This window comes from Colius striatus, chromosome 3 (genome assembly GCF_028858725.1).
Source record: "Colius striatus isolate bColStr4 chromosome 3, bColStr4.1.hap1, whole genome shotgun sequence".
Taxonomy (NCBI): domain Eukaryota; kingdom Metazoa; phylum Chordata; class Aves; order Coliiformes; family Coliidae; genus Colius; species Colius striatus.
Window position 1 is genome coordinate 52511640 of NC_084761.1, and position 26909 is coordinate 52538548.

The 26909-nt window shown below is 39.6% G+C and overlaps 1 protein-coding gene across 5 annotated transcripts in view; it reads left to right on the plus strand.

The window, feature by feature from the left end:
• TRIM2 (tripartite motif containing 2) overlaps positions 1 to 26909 on the plus strand; it is an 88847-nt gene that overhangs the window by 17344 nt on the left and 44594 nt on the right. The window contains exon 1 of one of the 5 annotated variants that reach the window (XM_061993006.1): positions 5260 to 5306. The exons of 2 other annotated variants lie outside the window; for them this stretch is intronic. The gene's annotated coding sequence lies outside the window, so the exon portion shown is untranslated. Of the gene's footprint in view, positions 1 to 5259; positions 5307 to 6871; positions 6936 to 9084; positions 9625 to 26909 lie in introns of those variants that run through there. 2 more of the 5 variants (XM_061993007.1, XM_061993002.1) reach the window with 2 other exon arrangements.

Genomic DNA, 26909 nt, shown 5'->3' on the forward strand with positions numbered 1-26909 from the left:
GCAATACTTTTAGTTCTTCCTTCTTTTGTCATGGCTAGAAACGTCCCATGTGGCAGTATGGGACAACACTTCAATGTTGCCAGGATAGTCCTTTCCCCAGGATACTTCTTCAGCTCTCTCCTGAACTAGAAGTGCCAAGATCCCCAGAAAATTCAGCTTGGGCTTTGGCTTCAAGGTTCTTGAAAGAAAAAAGACGCTGTCACTGTAAATAAGCGTGTTCCTCATTCCTCTTTTTAAAATATCAGATATAACCTTACTTTCAGTCATATCTGTTAGCCTTGAGTCATGGCTAAGAGAGAAAAGCAAATCTGAAGCAAGGCCTGATGCCATATTCTTTTCAGCTTGTGTAACTTGCCGCTAGGAGTGCACCTAATAGGGAGATTCTCTGGAAGCTATGCCCTCATCTCTGCTATACTTCTTGTGTTTTGGAGCTGTGTGAAGCTTCTGCAGACTGCCCTGATGCAATCTGGAAACCTTTGGCTCAACTCTCCTACTCATCTATCATGGTTTTAAGGACCACTTCATTTAATGAGCCTTGAACTATGAAGGGCTGGTCAAGCAATAATATCTGTGGGAAGCAGTGGCTAAGAGACAGGCAGAAACTTTCAAATAAAACTGGTCAAACTATGAGTAGCTATTGAACTTAGTACATTTGAAATAGATGTGTCTTGGTGCTCACAGCTGTTCATCTCTGAGATTGAGCTTCCTCTACAGCAATACATTTCATGCATGGTAGTGTATGAACTAAAGCTAATTACAGCAATAAGCTGCTTCTGTGCCAGGCTGTGAAGAGAAGCCAGAGATTTTCAGTCACTCTCTCTAAATAGCAGATTGATACTAAGCTTTGATTAGTAAAGATGAAAATGAAATTATTTTTTGTCAATGGATTAAGAAAGCAGGATCTCAGTACTTAAGTAACGATGAAAGATGTGATACCCATCAGGCATGAATACACACCCAGGAGTTTTTGCTGTGCTCTCTCAGTATGTATTTAGGAAAATCAATATGCTTGCCACATTGTCTCTCTCTCGACTGAAGAAAGAACTCCCTTGTGCATCACGAGCTCGGCACAACATGGCCTGCTCTGCAGGGGCAGACTGAGCCTGTTTGATTTACATCAGAATAAACAGGCAGAAGATTAAAATTGATTTGTCTTCCTCCCAGAGAGATAATTTTCTAGATGTATTCACAGGCCTTGCTAAAACAGAGAGCTGAATCAACATCCTTCATAAAAAAAACTGAGTACTCTAAACTGCATATGCTGTGTAATTGTACTTTCTGAGATTGTAGGCAGTTTGTGAAAACAAAATTATTTACTGATACTCATTAACTGAGCTTTCAGAAGCTGGGAAGCAGATAAACATCAATCTACAAAAGAAGAAAGTGAAATCTTCAAAAAGGCTGGAAATAGAACTAAGACTTGCTTCCCAAGGTTGTGTTTTTACTGCAATTCATTTTCTTTCTCTGACTCCATAGGTGCACAGTATGTTGACTATGGAATCCCTTGTCGACTGAAACCCTGAGTTCTTACCATGACCTCTTACCAAGACTTTCCAAATGTATATACAGTTACCAGATTACAAAGCCTGTAATGTTGAACTACTGGCTTTCACCTTCTTTGCCTTTAAGAATGTCAGACCAGCTCCCAGGACTGATCCATCTATCTGGAAAGAACAGCTTTGAAGATTAATAAGAGTTTTGAGTTACCAGAGCTGTAATTCATGATACTCCGAGCATTTGAATTCTTTAGTGAAACCAGGAGGCTTTAAGGGTACTTTTCATTTCAAGGGATTGAGGCTGAGATTTGCCTTTCCTCTCCTCAGCCTCCTTGGATAGCTTGTCCTCTCTCTTAATTCTGAACTCTCTAATATCTTCCCTGCTAATATCCTCACCTTTCACCATACATATGAAAACTTTAAAAATCTTTCATCTTATTTGTTTGGGTTTTTTTCAGGTCCATTCTCCTAGATATTAGATCCTTTTCTAGGTAAGGCATGTTGTTGCCACTGAAGTGAAACATACTTATTCGTTCTAAAAAATGAAATATGCTAAGGGTGCAGCCTTTTCTATTAAAAAAGAAAGAGCAGCAGGGTTGTAGTACTCACATCTCACTGGGACATTAAGGGCAGAAGGTCTCTTTGTAATGTGTGCATTTTATTTTGGTGGTGTTATTCAGAGAAAGTACTGCACTTTGGAAAGAAAAGGATTGCACAGCAGGTTATATGTGTGAAATTCACCCCAGGAGAATAAAGGAAATTTGTCAACCAGGAACTTGCCCCAGGGCCAGTTCTGTTGGGTGGCTTTCCTGAAATCTAATTGAAAACATAGGTCAAGACAGCAAGATAACTTCCTACCTTCCTTGCCTGCAGCAGAGTGTGAATTGGAGTGGCTAAGTGGTCTTCAGATCTGTACTGCCTTAAATCTGTATCTATCAGAGTCCACTAGTTTCTTGGTTTTCTCTTCCTCCTATGTGATATGCCCAGCCTCTCAAGCTGGCCAGCAGTGCTTGAAGAAACAAACATCAGTGGCATACAAATGCTGGTAGGGTCTGTGCTCTGTTCCTATACTGGGAAGATGTTCTGTGCAACTCCATAGGCAAGCCCTAAGCTTTCTTATTACTGCAATCACTTGTTTATAGAACAGGCTGTCTGCATTGCTGCTTTGCTTTGATAGTATGTATGAGGCATGATCTTGCAAACTACTTTCTTTTAAGTTACATATAGGACTGCTATAAAATTAACTGCGGCCTCCAGATGGCCTATGCAGATTCCCCTCTCCAGCTCACCTCTCTCAGGCCCAGAAAGCAAATTTTATCCCAGTAGGTGTTCAAGTAGGCAGGAAGTGTTACAGACGCCACTGCTCCTTCATCCATGAAGGAGCTTTTAAATATTTCAGTATCCTTCATTTTTTTTCTGTGTAGCTGGGCCAAAGGTCTAAGAAAGCAGCAATTTACGCTCATAGCATAAGATGTCCCTAATTGAGTGGGTAGCTTGCTGCGTTCCGTCCTGGTTGCTGCTGTCTGAAAAAAAAAAATATCACAGTGGTCATCAGCCTTGCCTTCTTATCATTGCTGGCTCACACCATGTGAAACTGAGAAGCATAGTAGCCTCTAAGATTCAAGAATTGCGCTGCAGTTCCCTCATTAAATGAAATCTTATAGGGACTCGCTTTCTTCCTGGCACTTTCCCCTTATATAGCATCTTCAGTTGACACTTTACCTAATGCTCCCTAAGGTATAGAATAACCTTCTAATGTACCTTCTTTGTCAGATGTTAGTGTTTGTTAACAGTAATATCTTGGCACAGAGTTCTGCAGGTCTCACTCTAGCAAACTCCCGCTAATGGCAATAGAGGAACTGATTTCTTAAGCGTTGAAATGGGACTGTGAGAATTACAGTCTTTTCTTGCATGTGTAGTTTAATTCCTGCTTCTGATTGGGATGCTTAACTTTACAGCAGTACTTTTGGCCTTCTTTTAAATTAGTTTTCGAACGTATAAGAGCAAGTTGACAGGTATTTGTTGAAGTTAATATTAACTCCAATACTGCAGCAGCTGAACTTTCAGCATATTACAGTTTTCAGACATTGACTTCATGAGCCCATCCATCTAAAAAATCTACCTCTTTCTCTCCATTTTCTCCATCATTTTCTCCTGCTATCCACTTTCCTCTGCTACTTTGAAACCTATGCTTGACACTCATATACAATTTGGGAGCTGGAGCTACGTAAGAACCTTTCCTTGGTTCACAATGGTTATGGAAAAAGTTGTGCTGCTGAACTTCAACACACAGATGGGAAGACCTGAGCCTGGGCTACTGTCATTCTCACTGCAAAAAAGAGGATAAAGGAGTGCAAAGAGATGATCACGTGGATAGAAAGCACAGGGGCACCGTTCTTGTATATGTGTGCAGATACCTAAATTCTAAGTATAAATATGTTCTGTTCCCACATTGCACAGCCTCAAGCCTCTTAGCCGAAGACACACTAAAACAGCCTGAGGCTGAGGCCTGTCATCCTTACATCTGGTCTCCAGTTCATGCCAATATAGGGCATGTAGCTCCTCCCTGTGGTCCATGCTACCTTGTCGCAACCACATGGTTCATAGCCTCTTCATCTTTCTGCCACAACTCCTCTGCTCCTATCCTAGAGCTACCTTTTATCCCAGGCCTCACAGATTCCATCCCCCTGAACCTCTGTGCTGCATGCCATTTAAGATACTTGTTTTTCCTGCCTTGAAGTCCTTAAAAGCTTACCCAGAGCCCTTTCCTCTTCTCCTCCTACTCTCAGTCTTCCTCACTAGAGCCCAATGTTTGCAGCCTGAGAAACGGGGCTGTTTCTTCTCCCCCAGAGTCTCATGTTCTTCAGTGCAAAGGTCTCAAAATACTTTCTTTTTCCTCTTTCTCATTGTACTTGAAGGCAGGAAAGTAAGACAAGTCCAGGGTAAACTGTATATAGCATATACTAGCCCTTTGTATGCTGTAAGAGTGGATAGCTCCAGGCAACATCAGAGAAAGACTAAGCCAAGAAATATGTATGCATAGTATGATTTTTTTTATAAAATGTAGCCCTTTCTATTTCTCTTGGCAAACAAAGTGTCCAGTATTCAACACATATCTTGTGAACCAGCTTCAAGCCCAGAGCTGCTTTTGAACTGATTGTTGTGACTCTCCATATGCTCATTTCTTTGTGTTACTGGTCATATGATAACATTTCTGATTCTTGGATGAATGATGATTTTAAACAAAAAGAGGGATTTGGACACATTACTTTTGGTTGAGAACTTGTCATGAATGCAGCCATATGAACATGTAATACATCCTTGCTTTTGAAAGAAAGCTTACTTTGTGAATGAAAGTTTGTGAAAAACAATAATATTGAGACCTTAGGATTTTAGAGGAGCCAGACCTAGTCGTAAATTTCTGAGAGTAGCAAATGATTCAGTACAGAGCAGAAGCATGAGCCTGGCACAAACTGAGAGTATGCCAGCGTTTAATAGTCATGGCTGCCACAGAAGTGTGGCGTAGAATTTGAAATAAGATTAGAGTCAGAAGGAATGTGAGGCTTACCTGCTATTTCACGGTATATTTTCATAAGCAGCTTGAGCATTTGGCTTTTAGCCGCCTTTCTTCCCCTGCTCTAGTCTCTATTGCTCCATGTTAGTGTCAGCTGCAGCACTCAGCGGACCCCTGTGAGCTAATTTACCCCAAACACCTTGCAGAAAATTGATGCATTTTGTCATGGGTCTTTTTTCTGTCAGAGGATGGACAGTATCTGTTCACTGGGAGTCCAACAAGCACCTCAATGCAAGGTAAGTATGTGACTGTATAGCCAGAGGGGGAATGGGAATCTTTGAAAACAGTCTAATGTTTATCTTTTGAAATTACATCCTTGCGGTGTTTGATCTTCCCTGATGAAAACCACTGGGACATATGCATTGCAGTGCTGTTTGCTGGCTTGTTGCTTAAATATAAAGTATCCAGCAATTAACTCCCGTACTGTGGGCTTTCAGGGTGGGAAAAAGGTACCATCATTCCAGACACTTAGAAGGGAAAACGCTGCATGTCTGTCTCTGTCACTAAAGTGTTCAGAATGAGAGCATGTGCCCTAGGCAGCCCAGATCCTTGTAGTCACAGATGTTAGTGAGAGTCAATGGGAAAAAGTGGCTTAAGGCTGTTCTTTATTCTTCCTTTTTTTTGTGGGGACAGCCAGGGGCTACTGTGTGCTGTACTGAAGATACCAGCAGGCATGAGCTTTCTCCAGTGATGACATCAAGGTTACAATACGTTATGTTTTTGTCAGAGTTGTGTATTTTCTTTCTGTGGAAAACATGTGGTACATTAGAAAGCAAAATACCAAACGCACTGAAACAGCCCAATCCTTATCTAACAGTAGGAGCAGGCTGTTTTGAAGATCAGCTGACAAGTATATGTCCTTTTGGAGGAGGCTAGGCTTTTGTCAAACTCTAGTCACTGGGCACCAAGCTGAAGTAGTAATGTCAAGTACATAGTGAGGCCAGACCAACTGAAAGACAAGCTTAGCATCTGAACCCAAACCCAAGATATTCCATATATGGAATGCTGATGGTAAAATGATTTATAATATCATAGCTAATTCATCTTTTAATAATGGGTTATTGTCAGTGCCAAAATCTACATTATTTTATTTCATCAACAGGAAATGAACTGAAGCTTCTCCTTGAACTCTTCAAAGGGTAGATTTGTCTTAGTTTATCAAACTTGTGGTTTTTCAGCCTGTACAAAGCCTGCCAGCTTCTTTGCATTAAAAGATTAATCTAGGACTTAAACTATGACCAACACAGAACTCTGTATAAACATATTTAAAATCCCACACCAAGTAGTGTCCACCTAAAATGAAAGGTGAACACAGAGCTGTGGTGCATCCCTGGCTTGCTCATCTGCCAGCCTGAGCTTCTGTCATTCAGGCGATTTCACAGATTCAAATTAAATCCCCCTCCCGCAACTTAGACCTTTCACCTGTCACTTTCGCAGTATTTAAACTGTAAAAGAACAGGGTGGAAATGAGGTTGCTTTCATCTATATTTGTGCAATTCATCAATCCTAATACGACCACACTAGACTAGATGAGAGCAGAATCCAGGCCAAGAGAGATACACCTTCTGCCACAGGTCACAACCTGTCTGTCACTGACTGAGGAGGGGCATTTCTTCCTTGCTTTAATGAACATGCAATGAGGTTTAAAAAATACCTTTAAAGAATCTACATACAAAGCTGCATGTAATCAGTATACTCAATATCAAAGTTGCATCCTACTCCATTATTGTCCTAGCCACATTGCTAATATGGTTGATCTTGGCAAAAAATCAAAGTTGTTTTCTACTTACAGGGAAAATAACAGGATTGTTTTGTAGCTAGCATTTGAAAACATCCTAAATGGAAGCTGCCATTTTGCTGAGAAGGTAAATTGCTTCTAACAGATTATTTTCCCTATCTGATCTGTTCTCCTTTTTTTGCAGTCTTTCCTATATGAAGCTTTCTGCAGTAAATTTTCTCTTGCCATCAAACCAATGTACATCTTCCATCTCCCATGTCTCCAGAAAGCTAACATCCCTGTGCTAGAAAGGGACATGATGCTTGACTACCTCAGAGTTCATGGAGACAGCGTCAGAAAGTGGGCATTAAATGATGCCTTAGTAATATGCAGGCAACAGCGAGGGGACACACAGATAGCCTGCCTGGAGACAGGAGCTATCTATGGACAGTAGGATGCTGGTACCCCATATGGATGATAAGAAAGAGGAAATGAAGAATAGAAAGGAAGGGAGAAAAAGATGGTGAATAAGAGTTATTTTCAACTACTCTCCACTTTAACACCATGTCTCACCAAAGAGTCCTTATTCCTAAGGTAACAGAATTCAACTTGTCCTGTACTGTGGGGAAGAAAGCCTATATGTCCAGAAAACCATACAAAGTCTACTCTGCTGTACCCTGGCCTCAAACCTGGAAGTCTGCTCTGCCAGGCTCAAGTACTTTTGATTTCATGAAAAGTATCAGTCCTGGTAAGACCAAGATAGAATCAGTTCATGCCATTTGTTTACTAAGTAGGAGAAGAATAACTCAACTGCTAATAAACCTTGTTTACTACTGCTTAAAAAAATACTATTTGCTTCAGCAGATGTCTGTGCTTTTCAGGTGTTTCACTGCTTACTGCCTTGATGGGAGAACAGAATAGAGGAGAGGAAAAATGCTAGAATGCAGGCCAAAGATGCACAACTGTGGTAACAGCTGAGCAGCAGGGCACATGAAATCTGTTTTCATGTATCTCTGCTTTGTGTGGGGTGCACTGGTGTCTAATAATAAAACTGAGCTCATGTGTAGCCTTTTACAGTGTATCACTGGATTGTATTTCACTCATCTGAAGGGCTGCCTGTTTTCACAAAAACTGAAGGAATTTAATGCCTCTGAGATCTCTGTCACTCTACCTGAAATGACTAAAATTATTCAATGGGTTATACGAATATTGGAAGGAATTGTGACAGCAGAGACAACATACACACACAAAAAAGTGTTCATATTTTTTTCCTTTGCTTGTACTGATTAGAGTCTTGATTTTTCTTAATTGGTTTTTTTTAAGAATTAAACTGCTTTTGACATTAACAGTCCAGTCATGTCAATCCTGTATCCAGGGATCCAGGTACAAGATGAGTAGACAATCAGCACAATCTTAATTGTGCAAAGATGAAAAACTGAGCAGGTGACAAGAGTCCAGCCAGAGTATTTACAATGGTGTTTTTATTTTGTTAATGACTCACTGTACTGATTCAGCCATGCTTTCATGAAGGCTGCCTAGTTTTGAAATGCTCACTGTTCAAATGGAGTAAGATTACTCCCAGTAGAAAAGCTTGCAAAAGTCCCTTGGCAAAATCAAAGACTGAATAAAACTTGATGTATTAAAGTAAAAGAACATGCAGATAATAACTTTAGTTTTAAGCAATGGCAGAACTCTTTTTTTCTTGCCCATAATTTTTCCCCCTTTTTTGGGGGGAAAAAAATAAAGTGTTCTTTAGTACTAACTCAAAAGCCTTGAGGTAACCAAAAAGATATAGGTCACCCCTCAAGCCTCTGGTACCTGAATTTGATCAGGTAGACTTTTAAATAGCTGAAAATAGAGACTGAAAGGGACTTCCATAATGTGCTTTTGAAACTTTTGCTTGTGATACTTTTCATACAAAGTTCATTCTTGTAATTGGTGGATGGTTCTCTATCATAAAGTGACTGTCTGCTGATGCTGCGAGTTGACTTAGAGAAAAACCCCACCAAACAAAACATCCCAATGCAATAGATTTGCATCCCACCTGGATGCAGTCAAAGGATGGAAGTGGATCAGCATTCACTTCCTGCTTATAAAACACGGGTTGTTCTATGTGACTTGCTAAGCTGTTGAACTACTTTGAGTCATGCACTGGATATTTTTTTCCCTCTTGCAGGGAGGGTGTTTGTTTGTGCTGGGAGGAAGGGCTGCGAGGTGGATTTGTTTCCGTAAGGGGGAGACCCGGCTGCCACTGCTGAGGGATGTGTGGTGCTCTCAGCTGCTGGGGGCAGTCAGTTATCTGCAGGCAGGGCACCATCCCGACATGAGGCTGCCTGTTTATTTTCAAAGCCTTTGTACCTCAGGTTACTTGTAAGGCTGATGCTTGGGGAGTTCTGCTGAAACTGGGCTGTACATGTTCCCTGGTTTGTCTGTAATTTGGAGTTCATGAAAACCAGATGGATGACTCTGTGCTCTGCAAGTTACTGTAGAGATGGGAGCTTCTGGCATAAGAACAGCTTTTGCAGAAAACACTGAGTTAAGAAGATTCAGACTCAAGTTAGATTGGCTCTTCCCTCCCCCCTCTTTTGTCTATTTTTACTGCATCACTGGTATGTGTCCAGGGAAAGTCGGCCATATCATTCGGAAATACAAGGGGATAAACTTTTGACTATCGGATCTCCTCAGGCTGAAAGACTGCAGAGTAAATGAACTGGAAGAGAGAGAACTAAGAGGAGAAATTTCTTTAGGTGAACTTTTTTGGTTCTCTGCTCTGCCAACAGCAGTGCAAAATAACGAAGAAACTGCAGCAGTCCTTTTCCACTGTCTTTCTAAGTCATGTAAGTTACCCTTTCACACTCGTCTCTAACTGTCTGTGTGCTTTTTCTGCTTTCGAGTGTTTAGTGAAAGCAGCGGTTTTACAGAGAGTGAGCTCTTGCCAGGAGCTCCGCTGTGTGAATGAGCGAATTGCTTTGTCTGTTCTTTCTCTTCTTTAAGTCAAGCTGGTAGCTGGGAAGCAGATCAGTTTGACGATACCTTTCCTTGACAGTCGTGCTAGCTCGACTTTAGATGGTTGTTGAAACCGTTAAACTTTTTCAGTGGTTGTGCAGAAATTCGCTTGTAGTTGGCAAAGGACAATAGCAAATGTTTTGATTGAACTGTGTGTGTCGGGCTTGTTGTATGAGCCGGCGTTTCAAAGGAGACTGTGTGATGCTGTGTAAACAGGACAGGATGTGACAAGGAAACACAAATGTTTCCTGCTGTTTAATATTTAAAAGAAATAATTGGAACAGAGACAAGGAGTTTCCCTAGGAAAGGAATAGTGATGTTTATTTAAAGCAAAATAACAACTCCTAAATCTGAGAGGACAATGCCAAGGTCTAATGAGGAGAGTTCACTTTTCACAATGTTCAGTTTCTTTGAAGTTGGCAGTTTGCACGTTCTTTTGTGCTCTTGTGAAAAGTGACTTGAGCTGTTACCTGATGCATAGCTCTTGATTTCCTCCCTTTAAAAGTAGACTGTCAAGCTGATTGAGAGTTTGAAATGAAAACAAGGGATTGTAATGTTCCAGGTGATGTCCCAAGAATAAGACAAAAATCACCCTCAATTCATACATTCATTAGGCCCAAACAATTATATAAGAATTCATTTTTATGGGGACAAATAGGAAAACTGTAGTGAAAATACAATGACTAAATAAATACTTCTTAGATAAGGATGTGACATAAGAAAAGTTGATTCCTGCTCTTGCCTTGCATTTTTTGTCTTTGGGTCAATGGATTTATTACCCAGATAACAGTGTGGCCAACTATTGTGATTTAATAATTGTATTTTTTTCTTAAATTCCATATTGTTGGATGTGTGACAACTGAACCTAAATTGACTAGTGATACTAATGGGAGCTTCTAGACAATGTGAGTATTTGGGAATAAATATAGGAAATTGTAGGGCTTGAAAAGCATATTAAAATGTTTGATTTGTTAAAATCTGTATAAACTTTAAAGATACTCCCATAATTTTCTGGAGGATGGACTTTGGATGATATATAAAGCCTGAAGTAACTACAGAGAGAAGGCACCAGGATGTTACTGTACCTGTTATTCAGACTGCATCGTCATTCTAGAAAACAAAGTCAGCAGAAAGAGGAGGTTAATCCTGTTTCTTGACAGTTTTTTGGGGGGAATCATTCAATTATGTTCTTTGTCCCTCATCCAGAACTGCTTACTATAAACCAAAGGTTTGCTCAGACTTCTCAGCAAAGCACGTGACAAACCTGAGTTGTGAAGAAGTTCCCAGGTCTGGACCTGCGGTGCCCACAGTTTGGCTATAAGTAACAGCTTGGGGGTTTCTTTATTGAGGACTCATTTCAATCCTTGAGATTAATCCTTTTTCAGGAGAAGAGGTTTCAATACACCTTTAATGCATCATGGCTTTTCTCAAGGCTAAAAAGAATTTCTTTGTTGCTTCACTACTAAGACATGCTGCTTGAGAGCCAGAAGGAAACATGAAGTGGGTTTTATGACAGAACCAATTCTGCATTTGATTATAGGGTTTCTGGGAAGAGGGGAACATGAAAATCATTGAAACATTTATTTCAGCCAACTGGGAAAAACGTTTTGGAATTTTTTTTTTTGTGTAATTCATGAAGAGAGACAGCAAATGTATTATGCCAGATACAGAATAAAAATTAGAAATATATATGTTTAATTCCTTTCTGGAGGAGAGTGTAAATGTTATCTTTTTTTTACAGAATTTATTTTCCATGTACTTACTAGAATATACAATTTCATTGAAATCTTGGTTTTGCGGCTAGGTTTGAGGCACTGTTAATAGCATGACAGCACATGTGAGTGCTGTCTGAATTCTGCTATGTTAAGCAGCATGCATGGTGTTTGGAAAATTTGACCTTACCTGGACAAAGATGACAATACTGCTGAGAGATTTCCTCAGCCCATGATAGTATCCCTTCTCTGATAATCACAGTTTCAGCTTGAAGGTCAGATTTTTTACTGGAAAATCACAGATAATTGGTACTTGAAGCTGTCATGAAAACATACTGGGCCTGTCTTTGCCTGATAATGGAATTTCATTAATTCATAACAAAACTAGGATTTAGACGGCTTATATCAATACAGTGGTGTTCCTGATTCCTTTGAGGAATTAATCGAACTGAAAGGTTTTAGGTGTCCTAACACAGAGAACCAAGTGTTGTATATTACTATTGTGAAGGTGAAATGTAATTATCTGCATAAAGTATTAAACATACACAGTTTTGCAAAAACGTGTAATACTATGTATAAACACATGAATTATTTATACAAAGCAAAGGCACAATGTCGGTTAGACTAGTATAAGTCCTTGAGCCAAATGTAAAATAATTTTATTTGATCAATTGACAAGAATATTGTCTCATCAAAATTAAATGTACCTGAGGATACAAGTGTAGCTAGTTTGAATTATTTGTTTATACACAGCAGCAAACATATATATTACTCCAAATAATAAATTCAGTTTTAAAAGAAAGGTCTGTAATACAATTGCATTATGGAAGGGAAGAGCTCTTCAGATTTAAATAGTTGCTTTAAGGACAGTGCAATATTCTGTATTATAAAAAGCCATTAATTCCAAAGAAGCCCGAAAAATTTACTCCTGGAATTTTGCCCATCCATATTTTGCAGGGTAACATACATGACCTTGTTTTTTAGTTGGCTTTCAGGGATCATGTTGAAGAAGTCCAATGCACGTCAGATTGAAATACACTATTGCAGGTCCTATGCTTGGCTGACACCTTCAGCCAAAATTAGATATGCTATTTCTGGGATTGCAGGTTGTGACTATACTATTGCTGATGTTTGTGCATTCAAAAAAAAAAAAAAGTGTGTGGGGAAGCTAACCATGTGAAATTCATCATGTGATGTTAAAAAAACACGACTCTGAAACAAAATCAATATTTATTGAAAGGCATAAATGTCGTAAAGGAAATAATGATTGTTTGGAGGTTTCCAAAACACTGAAGGGAAAAGAACAGGGCTTCACCTCTCTATACCTCCATTTCTGAGAGGTTATTTTTTAAGACACACCTGCTTCAGTTAGAATTGGGCCTGCTCTTGTTCTACATCATGAATGGACTGGTTGCAAACAAAGTTTGGTTGCAAACACTTAGCAAATGCAATTTGGAAGAATTCCTATTTTGTGAGAAATTGTGCAAAGTTTCTTCCTCTTTATTTTTGATCAACTGCAATGAAGTCCACCTTCCACTGAATAAAACTCAGGTTGACCTTTGGAGAGATGAAAATGGTATTTCATGTCAAACTTTCTGAATTATTTCTATAAAGACCAAGGGTTATTTCTGCGGTTTAAATAACAAAAGATTTATTGTGTAAATTGTGACATTAAAGAAAGCTGTTTTTACTTTCCACCATAAAGAATCTAAATATTTTCTGTCACAGAATCTGTAGGCATATCTTAGCATTTCATGTCATTCCTTCTAATAATGGAGATGGTTGTCTATATTTGGGTTGGGCATTGCTTTGAAAAGATGAATTTAGCTGGAAATCCATAATTTAGTTCTATCACAAGAATAGCGGTTTGTAACCGGAATAGCATAAAGTGAATTAAATGACATCATGGGGCACTCATCTACTGTGTGAGGACAGCCAGGGATCTACTCCTCTAGTCTGCTGGCAACCAGGCAGCCTTCCCACTTGTCAGACAGATTTTAGGGCAATAACTCAAAAGAGAATCCTGTCCAAAAGAAAGAATTGAAATAGCAATTGGAATATAGTTCTTTAGGTGCTGAACAGATAGTGTGGCAGGTAGGTGTTGGCTGGCTCCACCCATCTTGCTACTAGTTAGTTGAAGTAGGGTTAAGAGAGGCACAGCTAAATTAAGAAGGAGACTAATCACAGACATGTGAAAAATGCTAACAGCATGTATTCTGGCACTTCTTACATTACATGGTGATCCCGTTAACACAAGCATCAAAATATATCCTGAATAGCTGAACTGCTGCAGTAGTTTACAAAAAATCTGCTGCCAGAATGGCTGTGATGGTTTCATGTTAGATGCTAAATCTAGGCCATAATTACTCTTAAGAATACACCTTGTCACTGGTGGAAACAAATGATTGAAAAATGTACTGTAATTATGTATACCTTAAATGTTTCCTTGGAAGAACTCTGGACAACTCTGCTTTTTTATGGTCAGCACTTCTGCTCATGTGTAGAGGTGTTATTCATTCTCTCTCACTTTTAAATTCTTCTGAATGTTATCAGTTTTGGATGCATTAGAAACAAATAATTAGGTGGATGGTGATCTTCAGTCCTTATGCCAGGATGGATGTTCTCTGTGAAAGACATGTAGAGATTGGAGTAGATGCAATTATTTTTGATCAGGTTTTAAATGCATGAGATGAATGTTCAGAAGTCTTGTCTGCTCCTAATCCAGCATGGATTAATTTGTTTTAGTGTTATTAGTCTGCCTAAACATGTGTATGATCAGTTTATTTCTGGGTGACTTTCTGTTCTTTTGTCATCTAAAGCTATTTGTTCTGTGCTACAATGAGCTTCTCATGGTTTTTTTTTTCTTTCAATTCTGGACATACTGATTGACAATTCCTTCTTTCTGTAGTTTTTAGGGGTTTTTTATGGGTGTTGAATACTAGGTTTTAGGATATCCGTTCGTTGAACTTGTAATTTGACAATTGTCGTGTATGGAGTGATGGCTTAAAGAAAAAGTGAGGTTTAGTCTCTGCAAAGATTTATACTGTGCCTGCCTCCTGCTATGTCCAAGTTTAGTAGAACCTGGTTATTTGTTATCTTGAAGGTGTGTGGTATCTATAATGTGTCTTGTGAAGTGCCCAGCAGTTGATTTAACAAGGAAGGAGTAGTGGCCAGATTTTTCTGAGTAATGTAACTATGATTAGTGTGAAAATATATATGTGCAAAGATGCTCCTGCACATTGTGAAGAACAAAAATGCTCTAAAGCAGTGGTGGAGTGTTGAGCAAATGCACTTGACACAATTATGTACAAAACAACAACAAAAGGTTGCATTAAAAAATTTTTCTAAACTTGGAAATGATCTTACAAAAATGGCAACAATTATACTTTTGTGTACCTCTGAATGCATTAATCTCTACAGTGGTCTTTGGAAGGACTTGGTATTTATACCCTACTTAGCCCCAGCCATATTTGACCCATGATCTATATTCTTAGAGAACCAGCCTGCTCCGTGAGAAAGATAATTTCCAAAAAAGTAACCACCAGCAGGTTCAGTGATGTCAGGTGTATTCAAGGCCACCCTGGTAGTTCTGAGAACAGCTAGATGTTGTAGATGCTTTATATCAGACTGCTTACAAATTCCTCAGGAACTAAAGTGACCCCCAAGAGCAAAAACTCAAGGCTGAACAAGCCTTTTACAGAACACATAAATTGTTCAAGAGGAAAAACTGCCACAACTTGTCAACATTTGCACAGGATGTTTTTTCTTCCTTTTCTAGTGAGGAAACAGTGTTCATGAAACACCCTTCTACAACCTTCTTTCCTGTAATCCCTATATTTGTGAAAGTGCTAATGGAAACCTTCAGGGATTAACTCCAACAAGATAAGCTTCTGAAAGGGGTTTGGGGTTTTTTTGTTATCTTGAAAGATTTAATTTGATATTTAGAACACTGTACTGGGGTTGGGAAACCTAGGGCCCAAAAATCAGGTAGAACCACAGCCTATTTTCAGTCCATATGAGGGACTGTTTTGTCCTGATAGTTACCCTGAGACAGTATTATGATATGGGATATAGTGTGTGGTCTTCCCAATGTGATCAAAAGGCTTGATGGATTGTTTGAAAAGAACAGTCTCTTCTCTTATTATCTAATTCTTAATCTGTTCTGTGTAGTCTTGGGAATAACTGATCTTTCAAGATATTTTATAATAAAGAGATAAAATTAAATGTTACACCATGAAGATTTCATTCTAGCTATCAAATATGCAGTGGTAATTTTGTGCCTTGCCGGTAGGCATCTAAATTAGTTGGAAATAAGTTTTGATTGTGAAATAGAAATATGTTCTGAAATATTTCATTAATAATTCAAGGTGATTAATTTTCATTCACAAATTTTATCCTCTACTTAAAATCTCTCAGTGGAGGTAAGTGTTATCCTTTATTATAGAGGAAAGAGAAGACAGTATGTAATAGAGGAGTGTTTTGTAAGAACTGCACTGTATGTTCTGTGTAGGCAGAGAGCTCCCACATCCATCAGCTTTCGCATTCTCATTAGGGTTGGGTTTTTTTTTTACTATTTCCTCCAATTGCAAAAAAAACCCCACAACTAACTCGCCCTGAGAAAGCAAAACCTGATTAGAGTAGTGCATGCAAAAATGTTTGTATGTAATAAAGTGAATTGGCAAAAATTGGCAATAATTTCCTGTACCTGCAAAGTCCAAAATCTTTGTTTTTCTTATCAGAAGCTGACACACTGCAGTCTTGAATAGAAGTAAGTAGAAGAGCAGGAAAGCTTCTTCCCATATTTAACTTTTGGGATGAGTTTTTATCTGTTCTCCTGAATGGTGGCCTTTACACTCTGAACAGCCATTGTTGTTTCACCACTAGGATGGGCTTCTCTTGCAGAAGATCTGTTCTGAAGGTGTGCCCCTTCTGCAGGAACCTCTGTTTAGGAAGCTGGATAACTTCTAAGCTTTTAAATGAGGAGAATCAGGATAGAAATCAAGGCATGATTTCCTAAGTTCTATGGCATTGCATTTAGCTTAATAGCTCTGTAGAGAAACAAGAAAAGTGTCACTAAATGAAATATCAGTAGAAGTCTTTTCTTAAGGTTAAAATAAATTTGAAAAGGTAGGAGGAGGTGAGTGAAATGCTAAGTCAGTATTACCTTAACTAAGAAAGGGTTCTCTGCTTGAGGTGTTGACTGGTAATGATGATGACTAGTAGTCTTCATTGTTGTGCATCTTGTTTGTAATGCTTAGAAATGAGTGTATGTGCTAACAGTAGTTGTGGCCCTAAGTAACATTCTTCATGCATGGTAGATTATCAAAGTAACTGTCTGATGGATTTATTTTACCCGACATCCCTAAACAGCAGGGCTCTGCAAAGAGATAAATGCAGCCCTATGGAACCATTATAATCCATTAACTGTGACAAAAGGGAGTGGCTACTTAGCTCCTGTGTTGTCTACTCTGAGTTTTTTGAAGGTTTGTCTGGGTCAAATCAAAAGCAAATCTAGCTGAGCCTTATAATTTGGATGGTGGCTGACAGTGGATTCCTACAAAAGGTTCTAAGAACAGGTCAGACATACCATGGTACTCTCCACCATGTGCTTGCATCTTCAGTGATTTGTGCTTCCAGTTTTGCTTCTAGTAGAGGTGATGTCATTGTATTTTAAAATCTTTAGTCAGTCCATCCACAGTGAATTTTTCCTTCTTTCCTGGAATGCCTGTAAAATATTAATAACTGTAGCGTCCTGGGGCAATGGGTTTCACAGCTCATGGGATGAGGAAATATCCAGCACACTACTACTGGTAGTCTTAAAAGAGGTTTATCATCTGTGGCAAATAAAAAGGAATAGATATGAATTGCAAATTAAAAAAAAAAGAAAACAAAAAAACTCAGAGTACAGCATGCTTCACCTACCAAAAACCTAGTGATTGCTGTTTCATCAGGCTTTCAAAAGCATTTAAGTTACTTGAAATACATCCTAACAGCCCCTCACTGTGGTGTTTGAGTTAAAGAAGTGTAGTACCTGAGACAGTGCAGACTCTATAAGTCCTGTTTGTAACTGGTTTTCCACTAAGTTTCTCAATTATTTGAAAGCAGTGCCTAGAACTGGTTAATTTACATACATCTCTAATGGTTTTGGTCATTTATCGTTTATAACCTTTACCAATAACTGCATGGTACATTTTGTCACAGTCATTGCAAGGACTACTTCTAAAGTGTCAGGCAGTTCATCTATCTGCTTATAGATTTTGCAAAGGGAAGACAATGCCAAGATCTGCTCCTGTTCTCTGGCTGCAAAATATTCAACCATGTAAACTACTATCTTGCACCACTTTTTTTACAAAAACAGCCCTTCTTCAAATTAATGACTTGTTGTGAAAACCTGTTTTAAACATAGAAAGGTACTTGGTTTCAAAGATACAGTTCAATGACAATAGTTGAATTGTGTGAGGTGTTAAGGCACAGGCTACCTGTGCTTGCACAGGATCTGTGTTCTGTGTAGCTGGTTCCTATCACAGTGGGATTCTGGTATTTAGAAGAGATTTTCAGATTCTGTCACAATCCAAATGACAATGTGGCTGATTTAAGACAATATTGTTCTTGGTTGTCTGATGCTAGTGTTTTTTCCAAGTGCTTTTTAAAATAAAAATCGAATTACATCTCTATTCATAAGGTTTTTGTTTTCAAGACTCTCTCCTAATTTACTTTTCATGTAAATAAAACTGTGCTAGTTTTCTTGTAAAGTAAAATGGATGTATTTTCATACAGAAATCAATGTACTGCGTATCCTAGTTCAGCTTGAGAGAGTCTTAAAACTGTCTCATGAGTGGCTCTACTTTCCTTCTCTTTCATTAGCTGTTGCATCTTAAATTGTGATGTCAGTTAAAAAGACAGATATTCATGCAGGAAGATATGTATGAGGGTCTTCTGAGAATGTAATTTTTGCAGAAGTCTGACCTACGTCAGTGCTGAGCATTTGCTTATAAGCAGCCTGGCATTGCCCCTGAGCATGTAGCCTGAACTCGCCCTGCGTGATGAGAACCTGGAGACATCTGAGAGAAGGCTTAGGAGAGTCAGTTTTGGAGCTGAAGGATGAAGGTAGACACCTTTTACTACTGCTGCTCCTTGCAGCTTATTTCAGGTATAAAACCTTGTACCTCAAGGAAAAGGCTTGAGGATAACCTGGGCTGAGCCAGAGTAACTGCTTGGTAGGCCCCGAAAAAGGGCCACTAGGACTGTCTGGAGATCGAACCCTCTCAGGGATACAGTTGGCTTTGCAGATAACCACATCTTACTGTGGCTGTAGTGAAGCTCCACTGTGGAAACATACTGTGAATTGATGGATTTCTGCAGATAAGGTACAAGATCCAGAGAGGACTTTGTCTCTGCTCAACTTTTTCCTGTAATAACACTTCTTTAAATAGAAGTGCTGGCATGCAATCAGCGAATAAGTGTCCTTGCTGAGGACTGGAAAGACGTGTTTACTGGGTGAAGTTCAGCCATTGGGTGTGTTTTGAACTACTAGAGCTGATTACTACTAAGTCATATGGAATGACCCTGTAAGTGCAGAAGAGGACATAGCGTTGCAGCTGGCACACTCAGGCTGTGAGAGGCTGGCACTCTCCATGGCAGCTGTGGTTGGCTTTTTGTTACTGTTGTTTGTTTGTTTCAACTCCTGTGCTTATAACCATTGTTAAAATTCACAGAGCACCTTTTGCCAAGGTTGTTCTGACATTGTTTCTCAATAGTGCTGGTGCTGCCAGACTACCTGCTGTATGCAGCCCTGTGTTTACCTACTTGCTGTGAAAAGTTCAGTGTTGTGTTTTTGCCAAAGTAAAGAGCCTGCCTGGGTGCAACTCTGCCTGCCGCTTAACACTTGAGCAAGGTTTTCTCTAAACGCAAGGATGATATAAATGTTTAGATGTATCACTGTGTTTTTTTAAGACATCTTAGTTAAGAAGAAGATTTAGCAAACGTAGAAGGTAACATCGCTGCTGGGCTCTGGGCAAGAAAATGAGGTGGGTACTGTACAAAAGCGACGGTAAATATGGAGGCGCAGCAACCAATATTTATTTAATCTTTTAAACATTTTAAGTGCCTCAGAGGACGTGAGCTTGAATTCAGCCTGCTCATTAGCTGGAGAGGGATTCTTCCTTCCCCTTTCTTCTTAGTCCCTCTACCAAGATGTGTTTTTGCAAGAAACCTTACCTGCTCAGGTGCCCTGTCTGCCCTGTGCTGTGAGCTAAGACAACAATAATTGAAAATAAATGCTTTCTGCCTCCATTGTTTGCTTTTTTTAATGCTTAGATTAGGTCTGCTGTTTCTTGCAGTGAAACACCATTTTTTTTTTCCTGCTGGTTCATTTTCCATATGCTGTATCTGCTGGAAAGTGGGATTTTGAAGGTTACAAGAAAAAAAATGATGTAAAGGATTGGCCATCTCTAAGTTGATTTTGTGGAGGTGTTACATGGCACATGGTGATTGCTGAGTGCTGTCTTCTCCTTTGCTCATTTTAACTTTGTGCTAGTTCAACAAAATCCTGTAATTAGACGTAAATGGAGACAGAAGCAGAGCAACTTTACTTTGCAGTAGTCAAGGATCCTTAAGTATGCGACTGAGCTCCAGTACTTGATGTGTATCACATCTCCTAAAAGGAGAGTTGCAGAACTGTAAGATCAAGTGGAGATGCAGAATGGTGCAGATCCAGAGGGGTGTCTCAGGAGAGAGTGAAGGAGATGGTCTCTGAGCAATTCAGCCTTCACGACACTGCTCAGTACCAAAAGCACTGAGCATTTGCTGCTTGCTTTTACTTTTCTTGACATTGCTCAGCAACTCTAAAGAAAATGCCTACAGCATTTCTCAATGTACCTTTTATCTAACAGTATGTAGAAAAGACAAGGGACCTCTTTCCAGATAGATTCCTGTTCCTCCTCCTGCTTTTTGTCTGTACTGCCTATTACCCTGTGTCTGGAGGGGTTAACGGTGATTAGTCTCCATGGAGCACTTTAATTTTGAGTAGCATTTCAGAGCAGATGTTTATGGAAGCAGCAGTGATTTGATGTGCAGTTTTAATTATTTGTCAGTTCAACTTGGTTTTGTTTGAGCCCTACGTACGTACTAAGGCTGAACAGAAATCTGTCACCATTAACAAAATAGGTAGCTCCAGAGACAGTAAAAAATGTACAATTTTAAGGGCGATGTTAACAGCCCTAGATAGTTAATCAAGGTAGGCAGGTTTTCAGTATAGATGCTCTGACTCACTGCTTTAGATGGCAAGTGTGCTATTTAAAGTCATTTTACTTAGGCCTGCACAACATCTAGCCCCTGAAATAATTACTTGGACCTACCTCACTGCGGATACATTTTTTTAAATAGCTCACCCGAGAATATGACGTTTTATTAAACATAAGGGCCTTAAATGACAGCTTTGAGGCTGTCATTTAACCTGATATGGTGGCAGTTTAATCCCATCATTTCCCTTGATGTGACCTTTTCCCCTCACTTCCTACCCTTTCTCTCCGAAATCTTATTTGTGAGAACACTGGCCCTTTGGTTGGGGATTTGTGGACTTCCACTGGAAGCAAATAGTTTTTGCATGTGCAGTAAATCCAGCCTGCTCCAAGTGTGTTGGAATTTATTGTGCGAGGCCCAGACACAAAATGAGGTCCTGAAAACTTCAGACAAATAGCTTTAAAATAGATATCATATCTCAGTTGAACGATGACTGCATGATCGCATGAGCTCTAACATGGTGGTCTTGTCCCTTGGTGTGTGCAGGACAGACACCAGTAGGTCCCCTCTCCTTTCAAGGACAGGACAGCTGGGAGATGAGATCTGTGGGGATGAAAGCATGATGATTGCATCACCAAAGGGTGGTGGAGAAGGGGTGCTTCAGAAGCAGGCAAAATTGAGGCCATGGGGAGGGAGATAAAATGAGGTAGATATTAGGTACTGACCATAACTGTTCACTCCTTTACAAATTGGAGTATAAAACATTACTAAGTTGATGTCTTAAGAGGCTCACCCTTGTATTTCATGTGTTCACCCTGTTAAAAGCTATGATTACAGGCTGAGGAAAGGCAGGAGGAAAAAGCAAGAAAGCATTGAATATACAAAACCATTAAGCAAAGCTTTAATTTATAACAGTGGTGTCTGCTCCTGTTACACCTGTGCCTTTAGCAGTTTAAAGCTTTTAAAAGAAAGCAAATTCACGCTGACATAACGTCTGCCAGTGTTACTAAAGGTGAGTCCATTGCCATGCGGAAGAAATATCAGAATACAGGGTTGTTTTTTGGTGACCACAGTGACCAAAAAGGGAAAGAGAAAGAGTAAAACAGAGAGAAGAAAAGCAGTTTGTTTGGTGCTGCTTGGCTTGCAACATCAGTGCTGGAGACAGGCAAGGACTGCAATTACATCAGTGAAGATTTGGCTGGCTGAGCAGGAAGGCCAGGCTATCTCAGCCTGGCTGCTGTTGTGCTACGAAAGCTGCAACCTTGGCAAGCTAAACTAGAAGGTAGAAGGAAACAGAATGCTGTGACAAAGGCATAGGAGGATGGGTGCTGGGGGGCCTGGGAAGGTCTCCAGCAGCCCAGCATTAAGTCTCAGGCAAACCTTTCAAGTTCTTTTCCTCCCAGGCTATGAAAATCTCCATGTGTTGGGTCATAAGTTTTGTGGAAAGCATCTGCTACGCTGGATCACAAGATGGGGGAGTGATCATGGCTCTAGGCTGTGGCTGGTGGGGAGGAAACAAGACCTAGCAGAGCTCCTTCTGGAGCAGACATGCCCTCAAGCTACAGGCCCTCAATGGGAGGAAGCTGTGACTTTTTCCAGCCCATATGACCTACAGCCTGGGCTGTTGGAGAATATGGAATCAGAGCTGGAAGTTGGATTTGCTCTGTAGAAACTGCTGAGTCTCCATGGATGCACAGCTGCAGTTGGGAAAGGCAAATAATTTTTTTACTCAATATTACTCAGTTTTACCCAATTATTACCCTTTTTTTTTTCCTCCTGATCTTAAAAATCTCTTTTGTTCAGCAGCCTGAGTTAGACAACTCTCCATTCAGTCAATTTATAGTACAAGCTTTAGTGCAGACCATAAATCTTAGCCTGAAGTGTTTGGATGACTTATTAAATATTAATGAAGGTTATACCAATACCTACCAACGGTCTATAAATTAGCTGCGGGGTTTTTTGGTTACTTCCGGTTTAGGTCTCCTTAAGAATATTAATTCAGGTTGTGTTTGGAACAGAGAAAAGCTTAAAGTACTCAGAAAATACAACATTTCCAGGGAATGATAACAAGGTCTAGATCACTCTCCACAGTACTATCAAGATGGCATATGCTATGTATTTTCTTGTTCGGAACTTACTTCGGTAGTCAGCGGTAAAGCTAAGTCAGCAGTAACAATGAGTACAGCAAATTGCCTGTTCTTTTTCTTTGTTTGTTTAAAAAAAAAACCCCAAACACAAAAAAACCCCACCAAACCCAAACCTAAGCACATAACAACAAACAACCCCCACTCCCAACCCCCAATTCAAAAGACAACAGAAGTACTTGAAACAGGCTGGTAGTAACTGCTATGGGGGTAAAGTGCAAGACTGTTCACTGAGTTATGCATCCATTTCCTCTTCACCAGGGAGAAGAAAACTACATATCAACATTCAACAAGTAAGAACAAAAATCTCATTGGAAATGCTATGGGTTTTGTCTAATTTGCTTTGTGACAGCATCACATTTTTGTTTTGTCGAAGAAGCGGGATTATTTCCAGAATATCAGCTTATTGTCAGCTTCTCAGTTAATTATATGAGAACTGCACTTTGAAGCAATCTCTTATTTAGAGGTGTAGATCCTTGTGAGAGTGGCTGCAGCTGTGACTCCTGCAGTCTCCTTTGACCATGAGGTACGTTCCGGGATCAGGCCTGATTCAAGGGGTATGTAGTTCTTACTACTGCCCATAAATGGAAATAGTAATTTGGGCAATACTTGTCATTCTGTTTTTAGTGTATGTAAATTTGATGTTTGAAATGAGCAAGGAAAAGGAAGCAGCTAAATGATGTCTGCTTCCCTCCGAGAGTCTTCCACCTTGGCTCTGGGGGTGACGCTCCTTCATTTTCTCTCTTGATTTTTAAGTATGTCTTTGTCCCAGTGGCAGAAACAAAAGGCCTGGATCTCCTCATTGTGGGAGTGAAATATGTTGCTTGCTTTTTGGAATGGGGGTTCTCCAGACAGTTGGTTTAAAAAAACACCCACAAACAAACAAAAAACCCCAAAACAACAATGAAAAACCAAACCCCAACCAACCATAAAAATCCGTCCCTCCAACAATTTGCCTGAAATCACTGGCCTTTTTTAAAACTGAGAGTCCTGCTGTGCAGATTCCTGCTTCTTCTGACCTACTGAACGTTGGAGCTAAAACAAAACATACCTTGTTCTCTCTGTTTGACAGAGTTCAGCACATGTTGAGGGAATCAGAGGAACAGTATTTTGGCACAGGCACCCAAAAACCTTAACACACGCACACACACTGACCAATGTTTCATTTCAGGTTATAAACTGGATTACAACATGCCTTTGCCCTGTGGGCATTACCCAGGGAAACCAGTCTTGATTTGCCTGATGCATAAAACCAATCTGGCTAAGTCATTGCCAAGTAAATAATATATGCAAAATCTATATTTTAAACAAGGATTTAGATTACATTTCAGTCATGCTAAATGATTATTAATACTGTTTACCTCTTCAGTCCAAAAACTGAATAAATATTATATTCTGGAAACTGCTTAAAGAGGTTAGGGCCGCATTTTAAGCTTCTAAAAGAACTATATCTTTCCTAATTAAGTCAGAATAGCACAGACAGTAGTTAAACCCCACATTTTTTCTTCTAGTTGCATATAGGTCTTTGTGTCCTTTTATTTGTGGAAAGCTTTGTTAGCCTCAGTTAGCTGAAATACTTGCATATGATTTGTTTTTTTCAAAAGAAAAGATACACTGTATTTAGAGATGCAAATACTACCTTGTCTGCAAAACCCACCAGCTGTTACACTGGGAGACAAAGCTAATTCTGTATTGCTTTATTTCAGTAGTGTCTCTGTATGTAAAAGCATCTTTTCAACAACCTTCTTTCTCTGCCTAGCTGAAAACCACCAGACACCAAATTTCTTTTTATTTCCTTTTGTAGCAGCCTAGTAAAATCTGAATTGTTCTATGATTTTTTAAAATTTATTTTTAAACAAGAAAATAGATTAACTGAGAGAATACATCTTTGCATTAATGCTTTACAAGAGTTGATGAACAGACTTTGTTAGCTTTGATTTTCTCATTCCTTGAATATGAGTTTGCTAATTGTTGCCTTAAATATTTTACTTCAAAGTCAGGTCAAACGCACAGCTCTATAGTAAAAGAAACTGCTGCTGGTTTCTGTGTCAGTAGCACAGATTTCTGAAGAGGTTCTTTGCTTCTGCTTTAAACATCTGTAGAGACAAAGAACATTTGTGGAGTCTTTTGTTGTTGCTGAAAACTGTAGCAGGAAAGAATTATATCCCAAGAAATACTCTGAGTCCTGGAAAAATCAGTAAGAGTTAAGCTTTATCTCCTTTACAGTCGAAAGTGCTTTTGTTTCATCTGTGTCAACTGTCCTGGTAATGGATGTTACATAATATTTACTCTCCCAGTCAGACTTAAATCCTTTTTCTGCTTTTCGAGTAATATTTGCATATGTATTTCTTAGCTGCATTGAGATGCCAGATGCACAGTGGTAGCTGTCTCCGCCTGCTAATCCTGTAATAACATTCTGGTGACCAAATTCAATGGCCCTGCCCGGAGCCTCGAAACAGCTGATTGCTGAGTAGAGAGGAAAAAAAAATAACCCAGCGAATCTCGTTGCAGCTCTCTGCTGCATCCCTATCCCACAATCCCTTGCACCATTTGCTGCAGTCTTTCTACACAGGCTGAGTGAGAAAAAGATGTGCTAAATAAAGATTGATTGGTTTGAATCCTGAAGGGGTCTCCCACTCGTAAATGACCCTGGGGGAAAAAAAACTCATGACGACTTCACTGGGCCTCCTCTTATTCTTCCATTTTTCTTTCCACCTGTCCTCTTCATGGAATGGAGCATCATTCCTTATAGCACAAAATCTGTTGTGCATCTAAGAATGACTATGCTGTGATAGGGATTCTTAAACAGTTTTACGCGTGAGGCCTGAACTATTAACAGATGATGGTTTGTTCGTTTGGATTACTGCGGAACTGCAGCTCCGTCCCTGCAAGGATTTTATCCTCAGCACTGCACTGATTAAGCTCTTTTTCTACAAAGATGGGTAGGTCTAAAATGCTCAAGTTTGCTCAGTGTTATTCCTGGTGGCTGCTACTGGTTTCCTCCTTCTGTTTTGCCCCTGATCGTTCATTATGCTTCTGCATGCTGTAAGAATGATGAGGGTTGCTGTGTTTTTAAACAAGGCACCAAGCTGATTGCAAGAGTGGGAGAGAAAGGAATGTAAATTTAGTTTATCAAGCCTTTTACACAAGTGGACTGTGTGGCAGTTATGATTATTAATTTGCTCTATGTGTTCTGTATCAGCTGATTTTGGGGCTCATGCTAAATGAGCTTGGATCTGTTCTTTACTCCTAAAAACTGTGGGCAGGCTAACTATCTGTTTTAAGGACTTTTAAACCCCAGCTTCCCCAGTTTTTGAAGCAACATTATTGAGGTTCCCCACCCTTTCTTATGCCTCTGGAGGCCTAGCTCCTTTAGAAACGTTGCCATTGGAAACCTATTCATTCATAATACATGAATAGACCCTCTGCATTGTGAATACCACTGATAAGAGGAGGATGAACAAGCGGCAAGTAATTTGCTCTCCTCAGGCTGTACTTTCAGGCTAGTTGCAGCTCTGGCTGAGTGCAGTGGTAGCACTGTATCAGCAACAGAGAAGTCTGCTCTTCTAGGAATAAATCCTGGGAACTAACCGGATGGTTACAAGCTTTCCCAACGTCTTTTTCTCGTCTGGGCCACGAAAACTAATAGAGAATTCAATAACTGTTGAGGAATTCCAGAGCTCACTCAAAGAGACTTGTAGAAAGGGTGCATTTTCCTATTATGTGGCTCTGTCTAAAACAAGCCTTGTGGAATTATTATTTGCTGTAACCTAACATTTTTCCTTTTTTCTCGTTTTCTAACGCTGTCGGAAGTTCTTTTCATATGGGTGGGGCCGCCCCGACTTTGGTTCCTGAAGGCATGCATGGGAAACAGGGCAAGGCTTTTCACTTAAGGGAGCCATTGTTTTCTCCTTTCCTTGCTGTCTAGTATCTTTGAATGAAAATAGATACTCGTGTATCCAAGCAGAAGGAAAAAGAACAATGTTATTTTTGGAGTACCTGGAAAGACAATGATCCTTG